Source organism: Felis catus, chromosome B1, assembly GCF_018350175.1.
Source record: "Felis catus isolate Fca126 chromosome B1, F.catus_Fca126_mat1.0, whole genome shotgun sequence".
In the NCBI taxonomy this organism is placed as follows: Eukaryota; Metazoa; Chordata; class Mammalia; order Carnivora; family Felidae; genus Felis; species Felis catus.
The window spans coordinates 151,693,502-151,707,966 of NC_058371.1; the positions used below are offsets into that span (position 1 = coordinate 151,693,502).

The 14,465-nt window shown below is 34.6% G+C and overlaps 1 long non-coding RNA gene across 2 annotated transcripts in view; it reads right to left on the reverse strand.

The window, feature by feature from the left end:
• Positions 1-14,465, reverse strand: part of LOC109499138 — a 99,923-nt gene that overhangs the window by 3,073 nt on the left and 82,385 nt on the right. For both annotated transcript variants that reach the window (XR_002156293.2, XR_002741868.2), the window contains one exon: positions 5,176-5,334. This is a non-coding gene — a long non-coding RNA (uncharacterized LOC109499138). The remainder of the gene's footprint in view (positions 1-5,175; positions 5,335-14,465) is intronic.

Consider the following 14,465-nt stretch of genomic DNA (forward strand, 5'->3'; position numbering starts at 1 on the left):
AAAAAATATACAAGTAAGATATTTTTCTTCCCAAGAACTAGACCATAAACATAAGGGAAAGATGAAAAGCCCTGATGCCCAATAACTGAGAGAGGGGAAGGAGGCTGAGTGAGGATTATAGTTACAGTTGAGTGAGTCTACCCTACAGCTGGAAAATCCTGCCAGGAAGAAACGCACATGTCACTCGGCCATGAAACCCGTGTGAGTGGCCATGCAAGACAGAGGGAAGATACTCTTTTTGCAAAAAGGTGAAACTTTTTGTTGTGACTGCCTATAATCTGCCATGGTCCATACTCTCTTTTGGCTGCTCAGGAATAGCAACCATGGCTCATCTCAAATGCCAAGCACAACGTGGGGATAAGTGCCCGGGACACACTTTAGCTCAAGGGAAGTGCACTATGACTGACTAGCAAAGTCTGACATTGGAATAATGGTGGGAAATCACAGCAAGTGATCCATGTGTTCTATAACTTTGACGTAAAACAGTGTATTTCTAACCTGATTATTTCAATTACTTCCCCCCGCCTTCTTCTTTTTCCTTTTAATCTTTTCTCATCGCCAAACTTTGTAGCATACTTTGTTTTTCCTTTTAGGGTTTTGTATTTCTTTGTAATGATTTCTTATGTCCACTAACTTGTATTGAGCTGTAGATTACTTAAGTAATATATATTTTCGTTGGCACTCAAGAGGGTGAGACCATTTGAGAATTTAGATCTTCTATTTTAGGAAAATTGTCAGCAATTTTCAATTTGAATCTTGCCTCTCCTCCATTCCCCCTATTCTTCCTTTTCTTCTTCTTTTTTTTCTGGAAGCATTGTTCCATTTTTTGGAGCTTCCCATTCCATCCTTCATGACTCTCAACTGCTGTTTCACATTCCTTTTTGTCTGTCTGTGCTGGACTAGCCATTTCCTTCTGTCCGTCTTCCACTGCTGCAATCTTTTACTCTACCATGGACTTACGCCAATCTAAAGGAAACACTGAAAATGTTTATTTCAATAGTAATATATTTCTGTTTAAACCACTTTTAACAATAACTTTAATTTGATACATTGCCACTGAGAGTAAGGTTCTGCCTCTTAATTCACCTCCAATAATACGTTAAAATAACTACCTACCCATGATGGAGCAGTTACATTCACACACACAGACACTCAGTGTGAGTAATCTGAACAAACAGTCTATTTTAAGCAGATAAATTATATTTATGTAACATTTCCAGAATTCAAGTTATCACATCATTAATATTGGGAAGTTATCATTACTGGCATCAGATCGTCCTCTTCTCTGTCCTGCTGGTTAGGCTGTGTTTAAGAGCAGCAGAACCTTAAGGAGATTCATTCTTTCTGATCACTTATCCATATACAATGCCTGCTTTTGATTTTCTTTCTCTCTCTCTCTCTCTTTTTATTCTATTTTCCTTTTCCATGCCAACTTATACAAAATAAAAAGCAGAATTTGCTTAAAGTCAAAAATTAGGGTGTGTGTGTATGCGCGCGCGCGTATGCTTGTGTGTGCGCGTATGCTTATGTATCCATGTATTTAGGGAAAATAAAATTTGAATATATTCAGATGATGATATGGGTGTAGGCGAGGTCCACAGGTGTTATTTGGCCAGGACACCAAGTTTGTCTAATACAATGGACTGACTTTTTTTTTAATTTTTAATAAGATAAATTGGACACTTTTAAAAACTAAGAGTGTTCAAATTTAAAAATGTGTATTCCGGGGTGCCTGGGTGGCACAGTTGGTTAAGCCTCCGACTTCACCTCAGGTCACGATCTCGCGGCCCATGAGTTCGAGCCCCGCATCAGGCTCTGGGCTGATGGCTCAGAGCCTGGAGCCTGTTTCCGATTCTGTGTCTCCCTCTCTCTCTGCCCCTCCCCCCTTCATGCTCTCTCTCTGTCCCAAAAATAAATAAACGTTGAAAAAAAAAATTAAAAATGTGTATTCCTTGAAAAACTGGAATTCTCAAAAACTGGATATCTTGGGCCTATTTTTCTATTAAACATAAATGTCAGCATACTGAGTAAGTATCAAATTTAGATGAATATCATTATTTTTAGTTCTTATCACAGTGTCTGCTTTATTTATTCACATAAGTACCTGCCACCTGTGGCATTGGAGTTTCCTCTTCACAGGAATTCCCTGGGCTGGGCCCCTGTCCCCTCTCCTCTCTCTGAACTGTCTCCCTAAATTATTCCATCTATGCCCATGATTTTCCATTTCCATCCAAATGAAAACCAGCATCTTCACCCACCTGATGTTTTAGTTAAGATAGGCTAATTTATCTAACTATACCCAAAGCTCAGTGGCTGGACACAACAAAGATTTATTTCTTGCAAATGCAAAATAGGTAACTCTGTCAGCCAACTGCTCTATGCCACAAATTACTGATTCAGTATGCTTCTGTCTTGTGGCTCCATCATCTTAGTGATTGGCTTTTGGGGTGGCTGATTTTTATGTCCACTTGACTAGGTTAAGGGAGGTCTAGACAGCTGGTAAAACATTTCTTTCTGAGTGTGTCTGTGAGGGTGTTTCTGGAAGAGAGTAGCATTTGAATTGGTAGACCGGGTAAAGAAGATATCCTTTCCCATTGTGGGTAAGCATCATCCAGTCTTTTAAGGGAGGGCCTGAATAGAACAAAAAGGCAGAAAAAGTGCAAATTTGCCGTCTACTTTCGTTAGAACACCCATCTTCTCCTGCCCTTGGACATCAGAGTTCCTGGATTTCAGGCCTTCCAGACTCAGGGAGGAACTTCCATCATTGGCCCCTGCCCCAGTCCTCACATCTTCAGATCTGGACTAGAACTACAACCTAGCTTTCCTGTTTCTCCAGTATGAAGATGGCACATTGTGGGATTTCTCAGCCTCCACAATTATGTGAGCCAATCCCTCATAATAAATATCTTTCTATATACCCTCTATCTTTTTGGAGAACCCTGATTACAGTAAGCTTCCTCAATCACTATAGAAAAAAAAATCCCTAGAGGATTTCAAATCAGAAATTAAATGTATCTGCCCTGGGAGAGATATATGCAGCTGAGTATTGTCCAGAAATAGTCCCATGCAAGTCCCATTTCTTTTATTTTGTATTTTTATTTTATTTTGCACAGATATTGGTGGGAAAAAATGATGCTACACTTCTGGAAACTTGCAGCACCTTCTTTCTGGTCTCCCTTTAGCCTCCCTTCCATCTTCTACAATCTATTGTCTTCACAGGAACCAGAATGATGCTTGCAAAATCAAAATTTTATTTCTTAATCCTCAATTTAAGAATTCTTCAATGGCTTCTCATTGCTTTTCAGGTAAATTTCAGTGCCTAAAAATGGATTATAAACCCTGCATGATCGGTCTCACTTTATCACACTCTTCCCATTGAATGCTGTTTCCCAGACACTCTACACTTCCTTTAGTTGCTGAACCATTGGAAGTTTATTCCTACCTGACAACTGCTGTTGTTCACTGGTATATTTTCGACCTAATGTCACCCTTCACTGAGTATATTAGAAATTTTATTTAATTACTTTCTTTTTGCTTTTTAAAATGTTTCAATGAACTTTATTAAGTTCAGATTAAAAATTCTAAACATTTTAAGTGACCTCATTTCTTCATTTTAATTACTTTTAGAAAGGGCTCTAAAATTTAAATGGCTATCTGTAGGATACATTGCTATAAAATTCACTCACTCATCCATTTATCATGTCAGGCAGTGATAGTTACTGCACACCCATTATGTACCCCTGTGAAAAATGGGAACTACCATTGAAATAATAAAAAGGTTTGCTCATATAAGAAGTAGAAAAAAACGTTTATTGTGTTTGTAATTGCTTTTTTAAAAATGTTGTGAGGCAAAATATTTATTCAAATACTTGGTGGCCATTTGCCATCAACTTTTTACTTTTCATTAATTATTGAAGTAAAATAAGGACTGAGAATTAACTGTTGTATTTATCAAAGCGGAGGCTACTTATGTTCTTAATTACAGTGATTTTGGAAAAATATTATCATAAAAATCTTGTGAAAGTTATCCAAAAAATAAAACATAAAAAAAAGAAAGAGAATTGTAGAAAATAGAGACTTCTATTGCAAGGTCTTTTGCTCTAACGAGAAACAAGGAAATAGGATAACATACGGAGAAAAGTAGAGTTAACTATCTGCACACATACATAGAATATATGTATATATATAAATATCATATATATATATATATGTATATATAATACATATCTTATTACCAAAGAGTGTTTTTTAAGATGACTTACTACATGAAGTGAACTTGAAATACGTACTAAGTGCAAGTCATATGTATTTGGACATATTTGAGTTGCAACCTGCTTTCACCCTGTTAGATTAAGCTGATTAGACAGATGAGAAAGACAGAAGTACATAAAGGGAATGAAAATAAATGTTAAGTTTGAGCCATTGTTTCTACAGTGGCTCTGAAGTACATGGGTTTAAATAGTTTCTCTGGAATACATTTCCGAACTAATTGAAATCTAACCCACACAGCTGATTTAATAAGATAACGATAGATATGCTACACAGGTGTATTGGGGTTCAACCAGAGAAACAGAGATGCAGACTGAGAGAATTAGTGCAAGGAATTAGCTTGCACAATTGTGAGGACTGTCCAGGCAATCCCAATCTCTATAGGCCAGGCCAGCAAGAAGAGCAGACTGAAACTGTCAGGCAACTGAAGCTGCTACCCGCCTGCTGAATTTCTTCTTCATCGGAGAAGCCTCAGCTCTGCTTTTAAAGGCTTTCAGCTAATTGAATCAGGCTCGCCCAGATTATTTGGATATATCCCTATTTAAAGTAGACTGGTTACAGACTTTAATTTTGTCTACAAAACACCTTCACAACAATATCATAGATTAGTTTTTAATTCAATAACTGGGGACTGTAGCCTAGCCAAGTTGACACATCAAAAGATCATCACAACAGATCACATTATTTTGTACCTAATTTATACTATGCTTTCTATGTAGGAAAATCCTTTTGAGAAACCAAATCAATATCAGAAGGTTATTTTAACCATTAACACAGCGTTAGAGTTTGTTCAAAAAAATCATGGGGATTTTGTCAGAAAGAACGAGTACTTATGATTATTCAGAAGAGACTCTTAAACTCTGCTGAAATCCCACTGACAAGGGTCTTTTCCTTTCTTGTTCTTACTGGTAGTAATGTGGTTTATCTTCTTCCTCTTCTTATCCCTCATATCCTCTTCCTCCTTGTCCTTTTCTTTTTTCTTTACCTTCTGCTTTTCCTCCTCCTCCTTCTCTTTTTCAATTTAATGAGTGAAGCATGAACTTTCTGCTATATGTTCTTTTGTACCTATTAAAATAAATTAAAAAATACATGCTTAAAATAAGATCCTTACAAAGTGTACTTCCTTGGTAATGACTTGAGTCAGACCTTGAGGTTCTTAATGATCACTTGGAAGATGCCCCAATTCTATTACTAACCTATTTATTACAGTCGATTCCTCTACAGATGGCTAAACCAATCCATTTCCCCCCAGAACCGGGCATACATTCATACCTTGGAAAACTGTATTGAATATATAAGTATTTTATTAAATAAATAATTATCTTAGCACATTTTCATCCGAGATACTTTTGAAAGCAGAAAACTGTAAGAGGATTTTTGCAAGAAGCATTCAACTATTCATTACAAAATAGATCTTTCTAGTTACTCACCAGACCTCCCTACAGAAACATTGGTTGGTAAGAATAATATTTGGAATTAAAACTCTTTAACACTTACAATGATCTAGGTACTTTGGTAAGGGCTATACATTCATCATCTCATGGAATCTTAGTCTCATGTTATCAATAAGTAATTTCAAGTCAATTCGCAAAATTCCAACATCTACATGTAGTCCAGCAACAGAAATCTTAATAGGGCAATACTGAGTTTAATAAAGTTTCAGAGACTGAAATGTATGTTCTGTTATTTTTCCCTTTTGTGTAGATAGACACTAAGGCATGGATAAGGTTAAAAAAAACCCACACTTCCCAAGTTTGATATATGTAGAATATGTTCAAATTGGACTGTATTCTAAATCTATCAAACAGCAGACTCAAAACCTCTACATTACCCAGAATTCCAACTAAAGGTAAGATATATTTAACTGGCTCTTGTCCCACAAATCATGGTTCCAATACCAAGGTGATTTTGCTGCTAATTCATCCTAGTAACCTAGTCCTGATAACTTGACTTGTCTATTGTGGATTCCATTTGAACTACACTTCTTACACCGAAAAAAAAATTTTTTTAATGTTTATTCTTTCATTTTGAGAGAGAGAGAGAGAAAGCTGGGGAGAGGCAGAGAGAGAGAGAGAAAGAGAATTCCAAGCAGGCTTCTCACTGCCAGTGCAGAGCCTGATGCAGAGCTTGAACTCACAAAATGTGAGTTTGTGACCTGAGCTGAAATCAAGAGTTGGAAGTTTAACCAACTGAGCCACACAGGTGGTCCTACATTTCTTATACTTTAATTCAACTTGTTTCAGCATACTGAGTCTGTTTTACTTGATCTCAATTAAGCCTAAAATATCCCCATTAAATGAATGTATATATGAATAAAATTTATGTAATTTGAAACAGCATAGGAAATGTGAGCTGTTTTAGATTTGTAGCAACAACAGAAACTTTATTTTAGCAGAGAAATAAGAAATGAGGATGAATATTGTTGCTATTAGTTTCTATATCATAAATAGTGTATTTGTCCTTTCATCTTTAGTTTTAATGTATTTTAAAACCATATGTAAGTGGCGAAATGTTGGTATTAACTGGTAGAAAATATAATCAGAGCTGGTTTAAAAAACATTTAAAGAAAAATCTGGTTTATTAATTCTAAATATGTCAAGTGATTCAAATTTTCCATGGCTAGGGGGAAAAGTGTACCATAAAGTTGTAGGAAATTAAGTTCATATAAAATTCTGTTTTCTGTAATGCCAAAGTTGTTATGCTTTGAATAAATATTTCAACAAGAGTTCAGCACTTATCACTGGAATGGTCCAATGGAGTCAAACAAATACTCCACAGCTGAACCAGTTCTAGTGCTTGACATGGGAGAAGATATGACCAATAAAAAACAATCTTCAGATGATACAGGAACAAATAAGTTAGTAATAAGGAATTTTAGGTAAAATCACAGCAATCCCAATAGACGTATGTTACCCAGGATTAACGCATCTTCACAGGACAACTCAAGTTTCAGAAACTGGACACCCCATAAAAGGATAGTAAAGTACAGGTGAAGACTTTCATACTATGGAGAATAAATCATAAAAAGAAGGTATAGTGGTTCAGGTTGAGGACAGCAGTTCACCAGAAAAAAAACTTAAATAGAAAATTTAATAAGAATGAAAGCCCATGGAGATAACTTCACTTCCTAAGGCATTATTTGGGAAATATAACAGAGGACTGGACCAGCGACAAAACCATTTGTGGAGCCTAAAGATTGTGTGTTGCATGGCTGAAGCTAGAAGTCTTGAGTCTGTCTACAGGAGATAACATCGCCCCACCTCTGGTAAAAATTATAAATTAAAAGTTTGGTCTAGATAAAGCTTAATCAATACACCTTGTAGAGAAGTTGATAAAAGTATTTATTTAAAATGATGGAAAAAGACTATAACTTCTTCAGTTATGTGTCTCATGCTCATTATTCAAATTGTTAAAAATCTTTGAGCCTTGAGATACTATCTGAAAAGAGAAACTTTTAGAAACTTCTAAAATGGAAAATGTTTTTCAATGAAATAAAGACTCTCATCCAAGTCATTATATATGTGTGTATATATATATATATATATATATATATATATATATATATATACACACACACACACACATATATATAATACACACACACACACACACACACACACACACATATATATATATATATATATAATACACACACCTTGAATATTACAAGGTCCTTATTGTAAAAGAATTCATAATCTAGTGGAGAAAGTAGTCTAACAGAGAATAACTTTAAGGCTCAGAGAATTCTTTTATAAATGTAAAATTTGCAGAAAGAAATGCAGCTGTCTTTCATATTATTAATTCAAATTCTCTATATATTTGGTAGTAGTAAATGACAGCTCACAACCAAATCCAGCCCTCCATCTGTTTTTGTAAATAAAGTTTTATTGGAACACAGCCATGCTCAATCATTTACCATTCTGTTTATGACTCTTCTTATGCTTCAGTGACAAAGTTTAGTAGTTGTAACAAAGAAATGTCCCTCAAAGCCTAAAATATTTACTATTTTGCCCTTTACAGAAAGTTTGCCGACCTATGGGGTAGATTAAAACTATAAATAATAATTAAGAGGTGAAACATGAATACTTAGCACTCTTCTTACTATTTTTTAATAAAGACCCTCATTACCTGTGGGGAACAGGCAAAATGGTCTTAGGGAATTTTATAAGTGATCGGGGTGATTATATTTAGTTTTGATTTTAAATCTGCATAAGCCCTTATAAGTCATTTGTAATATAATACAGAAAACTTAGTTTTCTACAAGTAGAATGAAAAATTATTAGTTCCATATATTGTTCCTCTGTTAAAAGTAGATCTTATTAGGTAACAATTTCATAGCAACTTTGTTAATTTGAAGACTTTCTTTATATCTAACAGTTATGTAGAAAAATTAGTAGCAAAATGAAACAAGTAATTCCTAATTGTCTAAATTAACCATCTTCAACAAGGTGACAGTACATATTTTGTATCTTTTTGTTTTTCCTGTAAAGTGGCCTGACTATGCTGAATCCCCTACCATAGCTTTCCTGGGGAAAACAAGACAAGCCTGTCCAAGACTGTGCATGTGTTTTTATCTGGAGTTGTTTCACCTGATGGGGCTTTTTCCATCTGTCTCTCCCCCTACCCTCATGACAAGAGTACAAATTCCTCTCTAATTAGCTTATTGTTTTGCATTCCCCTGGGCTCTCCCTGTATACTTCTGCTTGTGTTGACACCACACTATCTCCTTTTAAAGCCCTACATATTAAACCTTTCTTCCTTCTTCTCTTTGAATTTCAAAATCAAGTTATGAAGTAACCACTTTATTTCATGTACCACAATAGGGAACAAGCCTTTGCAATCTTTTTTTTTTTTTCACATAATTTTAAACATGATTGTGATTAACATAGTAAATGTTGCTTATACTGTTACAGCCTGAAGACTCATTTTTAAGTATTTACCATAATACTAACTTAAATATGGTTTATTTTGGTATGATGTGGGGACATCTATTTTTTCTTCCCTTTGGGGGCTGATTAGCATAAAAGAGACAGGAAATTTATCTTAGAGATATTCATTATGGACTAGGTTTTATTCATGTGAACTAACACTCTTAAATTGTGTGTCTTACTCAAGGGTCAGTATGAAAGGCGTTATGTTAAATTTCAAAAGCACTCTTCAGATCCTTGAGGTTGATTGAATCATAGATACATAAGGAAACTCAGTTCATAAAACATCACTGAACTGTTAAGTTAAATCTATAAGGATTGAAATGCTAACCACATCTGTGTTAAGTAGATCTGTCCATGATAACCAAATGCAATTCTAGCTGGTATTTAAGATAATTCAAGGTGTTTCAATGCCACAGAAGTAACTTAAAATATACAGTTCAAATGTCTAATTAGTAAAATATAAATAGATCTGTCCATGATAACCAAATGCAATTCTAGCTGGCATTTGAGATAATTCAAGGTATTTCAATGCTACAAAAGTAACTTAAAATGTATATTTCAAATGTCTAATTAGTAAAATATAACATAATATCATTATAAATTATCTAATTATTTATTTTGTATAGTTCTATAAAATAAGTACTCTGTTTTGAAACACAAGCCTTGAAAGATAGACAGGGCAACTATTCAGAGAAGTGAAAACATTTTCCCAGAGAAATGGAATTAGCATCAGAACCTGCTGACTCTTAACACAGGGCTTTTTTTCATATATCAAACTTCTATTAAAATCTGGCATGACACAACAGTAATTTATAAATAATATCATATAACAAATATATTATAATGCAATATAATGTAATTTAATAATAGTATGTGATGACAAATTAATTGAAGAATATTTCTGCAGCTGGAAGAGAAAAGCTTTCTACCACTCAGAAAGTAGGAATGCTGGGGATGTAACATCAGGAAACTCTTAAATCTCTCCCTGGGAGTCCAGGGAGTTGGTGAACATCTCTGCCTCTATGAAAGGAGGGGACAATAATATCTCGATAGTTGGGGGCAGCTTGTGCATAATTTTTATAGCTACTAAGAGAAAAAGAAAGAATTGCTTGCTTTTTTCAGGTAGAAAAACTACTTTCTATGATAGCTCATAGGTAGTTGACAAATATTTCTGTTGCTTTTATCTATCTGACATTCCCAAGCCAGGATATAGCCAATACTCTTGCAAGTAACTGAGCCTGAAAAAGGCCACATTCGTTCTAAGTAAATTGGATTGGCAAGCCATAGTTGTCTGAAGCTATATCAATAGTCTTATGCCTAACATATTTGGTAAAGCATAACTCAGTCACCACTAATATTATTTAAAATGCTAGATATGTTTGGTATTAACAAAACAATCTCAGAAAGTGGCCTTTGTTGTTACAACTTTATGTCCATTGTTTGCTAATTTTAATATTAATACAGTGAAAGTTAAAAAGAGTGTTCCAGCAATGCTAACCTCATATTAAAAGAGACTGAATGAAATTTATTCAATAGAACAATCAAATGTATACAAAAATTCCCCACGCCATAGGTTTATGAATAAAAAAGAGGATATTAGTTCAATATATCAAAACATGTGACATATATAGGCATCTAAATAAATTGAAGATATATTTTACATGCTACATATTATAGATTGGGTAAGAGATAGGAGTGTGTAATATTTTTCTCAAGATGATGATAAATGAAGGAAGATTATTCTTGGAATTTGTCTATACCATCCAAACAAGAACATCATCTTCTTGATTGATATATTGAATTTTTTACAATGAATAATGATTGATGTCTACCAATTTATAGTTCCACAGGAAATATGTTTAGTAGCCTCAAACAATACAATAAAGCACCATAAATATGTTCTATATCCCCACATAGTGAAGATGAAAATAGCAATAGTTTGAGAAGAAATGTTAAACATTATGAAATCTATGCAGGTTCCATCCAATATACCACTGAGAAAATAGAGTATTTTGAGTTCAAAACTAAAAAAAGTACATATAAGAGCAACAAATTTTGGTATGTAGATTTTTGGCATGTAGATTTCAAATATCGACTAAATGCATTTTTTTAAAATAATTCCAATTGGAAGTAAGGAATATTGGCAAATCATGTTGCAAATTTGTAAGATACCAAAAAATAAATATGTTTAAAATCTTATAGTAATATGTCCATAGATCAATAATTCCCAAGTTTAGTGTAGTAGAGACATACACAAGGAAGTTTGTTCAATTTCTGGGTCTATTATCCAGAGCTAGTGATTCACTAAGTCCATGATGAAGCTTAGCAACAAGAACCTGTAGTTATTTTGGTGCAAGAGATACACAGGCGAACTTTGGGGGGAGAGAAATGCTACCATTGGAAATATATCTTCATAGACAATATTTGAGTAAGTAAAAATAAAATTAGGCTTTCCTTCTATTATTTGAGATAAATGGGAATAGAATCTTTGTTGGATCCCTTTAAACAAAATAGGCTGAACTTAGTAGGACCCTCATTATACTTTAAGGACCAAGTTGCTATGATTACCTTAAAGGATAAGGAGAAAAGTTACACAGAGAAGTAATGCAGAGGAAAATAGTCATCTGTGCTTCCTTCTCACAAAGAAACAAATCAGAATATATATGAATAGAGGGATAAGAAAAATAAATAAAATAAAATAAAATAAAATAAAATAAAATAAAATAAAATAAAATAAAATAAAATAAAAACAACAAAAAGCCAACAAAAGAAAGACTCATATAATTAAAACCAGAAGCCAACCAATGATGAGGAGAACAATTGTATGTACTTGACCAGTGCATTTGTGCACCAATTTCAAAACCCTGGCTTCCTGAAGCAGATCATGTGCTACCCTTAAAGCCAGCTCCAGCGCCTGGGTGGCTCAGTCTTTTAGGCATCTGACTTCTGCTCAGGTCATGATCTCAGTTCATGGGTTTGAGCCCCTTGTGGGGCTCTGTGCTGACAGCTCAGAGTCTGGAGCCTGCTTAGGATTCTATGCCTCCCTCTCTCTCTGCCCCTCCCCCACTCATGCTCTGTCTCTCCTACTCTCAAAAATAATAAACATTAAAAAAATTTTTTTAAAGCCAGTTCTAAGTGAACCAGACTAGCAAGTTACAACTCCTCTGAAGCAATTTCAAAGAGAAAGTTTCAAAAGTGTAAAAAATTAAGAATAAGCCTTTCTACCTCAGCTTCACAGTAGAATCTTTTTTTTTAATGTTTATTTCTTTTTGAGAGAGAGAGAGAGAGAGAGAAAGAGGAGACAGAGAGAGGGAGGGAGGGACATAGAGTATCAGATCTTTAGGGCATATCTTACATGTGTCAGGCATGATAACAGACACTAGAAATGCACTGCCAAAAGAAAACAAACAATCAAAAAAAGGTTAGAGAGGGAGGGAGCCAAAACATAAGAGACTCTTAAAAACTGAGCACAAACTGAGGGTTGATGGGGGGGTGGGAGGGAGGGGAGGGTGGGTGAGGGGTATTTAGGAGAGCATGTGTTGGGATGAGCACTGGGTGTTGTATGGAAACCAATATGACAATAAATTTCATATTAAAAAAAGAAAAGAAAACAAACAAATAACAAACAAATAACCATCCCTCCCTTGAAGAAGCTTACTAGGGGGGATGGGGGAGCAGAGGGGACACATACGATTGCAAATTTATAAAATCAGTAGTGATAATTGCTATAAAAGAAATATAAGGCAGGTGAGAGGACAGATTAGTGATTGGTGATTTGAGTAACATCCACCTGAAATGCCATTATGAGAAAGGGACAGTTGAACAGGGTTTAAATTAAGTAAACTCTCTGTAGGCAGAGAAAACAAAACACAAAAGGCTAAGGAGCAGAATATGTGAATGGAAGAGGGAATGATGCAGTCAAGGGCCAGATCATAAAGGAACTCTTAGGCCACTGCAGAGAATTTGGTGTTTGATGTTTGTGAGATAAGGAGACTGAAATCCGTGTAAGAAGTCAAGAGCTAATAGCCAAATAAGATCAAATCAGCACTGCTTTATAATATATGATTAAATGAGGAGAGATGGAGACTTTTAGTGGAAAAACAGAAAAAAAAAGTGCAATGTTTAAGAAATTGGTCTCCGGGACCATCTTCCCTGGATTCATATTTAGAATTCATCATTCACTAGCTGTGACATTTGGGTAGGTTATTTAAATTTTATTTAAATTTCCTCTACTTCAGTGACCTCGGATAATAATAGCTTATTGTGAAGAATAAGTAACTCAAAGGATATAGTGCTGTACTTTGTATATGTTAAGCATTCAATTAGTGTTATTTTTTTCACTGTTGGCCTTATTTATTAACTTACTAAAAGTTTTTGTACAAAATGGTTTCTTAAATAACACCTTCTTCATAATTCCAAGGTAATCAGATATAAAGCTATAGCTAATATTATCTATCAGGTTTAACTCTGGTTTGTAGCTTTATTCTCATCTATAAAAATTTTATTTTTAAAATCTATAAGATAGGGCCCTCTCAGCTTCTGCATCCTGTAGAATTATAAGGAGTTCAGAAACAGCAGACAGTTCTCTCAACATGAACACAATATCTGATACACGAATGTTCATAGCAGCACTATTCCCATAGCCAAAGTTTGAAACAACCCAATTGTCCATCAACAGAATAAATTAACAAAATGTGGTGTAGCCAAATATGAAATATTCAGCCATAAAGAAAAAATGATGTATTGATACATACTACAATATGGATGAAACCTGAAAACATTATGTTAAGTGAAAGAAGCCAGACATAAAATGCCATATATTGCATAATTCCATGTAATGAAATATTTAGAAGAGTTAAATCCATACAGACAGGAAGCAGATAGATTGGCGGTTCCCAGGGGCTGGGAAAGAGAAGAATGGAAGCGACTGCTTAATGGGTATGGGGCTTCCTTTTGGGATGATAAGATGATCTGAAAGTACAAGAAATGGTTGCACACTCTTCTGAATGTGCTAAATGCCACTGAATTACACACTTAAAGTGGTTAATTTTATGTATATTTCACCTCATTAAAAAATCTTAGACTATACATCAGAAAAGTCCATTTTAATGTTACTTTAAAAAATAACATTCAAATTAAAATTATATATATACATCAGAAAGTATGATATCATGTATTGGTAACTCCATGCAGAAATCCCTGGACATAAACAATAAGAAACTGTGCCTTGACATGCAATAGCAACTCAAAATGCTCAGGGTCATG